Raw genomic sequence first — 2500 nt, 5'->3', positions numbered from 1 at the left:
ATCATGACCAGTCTCCCAGTCCCCCACAGCATGATGCTGCCACCACCATGCTTCACCGTAGGGATGGTGCCAGGTTTCCACAGCATGATGCTGCCACAGACCAGAGAATCTTGTTTCTTATGGTCAGAGTCCTTTAGGTGCTTTTTGGCGAACTCCAAGCGAGCTGTCATGTGCCTTTTACTGAGGAGTGGCTTCCGTCGGGCCACTCTACCATAAAGGCCTGATTGATGGAGTGCTGCAGAGATGGTTGTCCTTCTGGAAGGTTCTCCCATCTTCGCAGAGAAACTCTGGAGCTCTGTCAGAAAGACCATCGGGTTCTTGGTCACCTCCCTGACCGAGGCCCTTCTCCCCTGATTGCTCAGTTTGGCCGGGCAGCCAGCTCTAGGAAGAGTCTTACTGGTTCCAAAGTTCTTCCATTTAAAAATGATGGAGGCCACTGTGTTCTTGGAGACCTTCGATGGAGTGGATATTTTTTGGTACCCTTGCCCGGATCTGTGCCTCTACACAATCCTGTCTCAGAACTCTACGGAAAATTCCTTCAACCTCATGGCTTGGTTTTTGCTCTGACATGCACTGTCAACTGTGGGACCTTGTATAGACAGGTGTGTGCCCTTCCAAATTATATCCAATCAATTGAATTTACCACAGGTGGACTCCAATCAAGTTGTAGAAACATCTCAAGGATGATCAACGGAAACAGGATACACCTGAGCTCAATTTCGAGTATCATACTTATGTCATTCTTAAATAAATAAGGTATTTCTGTTTTATAGATTTAAGAAATTTGCAAAAATGTAAAAAAAAACAACTTTCTTTTGCACACTCCGGTGAGACAAGGTCTGTGCATATTTGTAAACAACAGCTGGTGCACGAAATCAAAGGAAGTCTATAGATTATTGCTCTTCTTAAGTATCTCATGATTAGATGTAGACCACACTATTTGCCAAGAGACTTTTCGTCTATACTTTTAGAGGCTGTTGATTTACCACCACAGACGGATGCATTAAGACCGCACTCAGTCAGCTGTATAAGGAAATAAGCAAACAGGAAACCACTCACCCAGAGGCGGCGCTCCTAGTGGCCGGAGATTTTAATGCAGGGAAACTTCAATCAGGTTTACCTCATTTCTATCAACATGTTAAATGCGCAACCAGAGGGAAAACAATTCTAAATCACCTGTACTCCACACACAGGGACACATACAAAGCTCTCCATTTGGTAAATCTATCCTCCCGATTCCTTCTTACAAGCAAAAATTAAAGCAGGAAGTACCAGTGACTCAGTCTATAAAAAAGTGGTCAGATGAAGCCGATGCTAAACTACAGGACTGTTTTGCTATCACAGACTGGAACATGTTCCAGGACTCTTCCGATGGCATTGAGGAATACATCACATCAGTCACTGGCTTTATCAATAAGTGCATCGAGGACGTCGTTCCCTTCAGTGACTGTACGTACATACCCCAACCAGAATCCATGGATTACAGGCAACATCCGCACTGAGCTAAAGGGTAGAGACGCTGCTTTCAAGGTGCGGGACTCTAACCTGGAAGCTTATAAGAAATCCCGCTATGACCTCCGACGAACCATCAAACAGTCAAAGCATCAATACAGGACTAAGATCGAATCGTACTACACCGTCTCCAATGCTCGTCGGATGTGGCAGGGCCTAGCAAACTATTACAGACTACAAAGGGAAGCACAGCCGAGAGCTGCCCAGTGACACGAGCCTACCAGACGAGCTAAATCACTTCTATGCTCACTTCGAGGCAAGCAACACTGAGGCATGCATGAGAGCATCGGCTGCTCCGGACGACTGTGTGGTCACGCTCTCCGTAGCCGACGTGAGTAAGACCTTTAAACAGGTCAACATTCACAATGCCGCAGAGCCAGACTGATTACCAGGATGTGTGATCATGGTTTGAGAGTTCTTTAGGTGCTATCCCTGTTTTACGCTACTGCTACTCTCTGTTTATCATATGTACATAGTCACTTTAACCATACCTACATTTACATACAAGCTCAATTAGCCTGACTAACCAATGTCTGTATATAGCTTCTCTACTGTATATAGCCTCTCTACTGTATATAGCCTCTCTACTGTATATAGCCTCTCTACTGTATGTAGCCCCTCTACTGTATATAGCCTCTCTACTGTATGTAGCCCCTCTACTGTATATAGCCTCTCTACTGTATATAACCTCTCTACTGTATATAGCCTCTATACTGTATATAACCTCTCTACTGTATATAGCTTCTCTACTGTATATAACCTCTCTACTGTATATGACCTCTCTAATGTACATAACCTCTCTACTGTATATAGCCTCTCGACTGTATATAACCTCTCTACTGTATATAGCCTCTACTGTATATAACCTCTCTACTGTATATAGCCTCTCTACTGTATATAACCTCTCTACTGTATATAGCCTCTCTACTGTATGTAGCCTCTCTACTGTATATAGCCTCTCTACTGTATGTAGCCTCTCTACTGTATA

Source organism: Oncorhynchus clarkii, chromosome 18 (assembly GCF_045791955.1).
Source record: "Oncorhynchus clarkii lewisi isolate Uvic-CL-2024 chromosome 18, UVic_Ocla_1.0, whole genome shotgun sequence".
NCBI lineage: Eukaryota > Metazoa > Chordata > Actinopteri > Salmoniformes > Salmonidae > Oncorhynchus > Oncorhynchus clarkii.
This window is presented reverse-complemented; position numbering follows the sequence as displayed.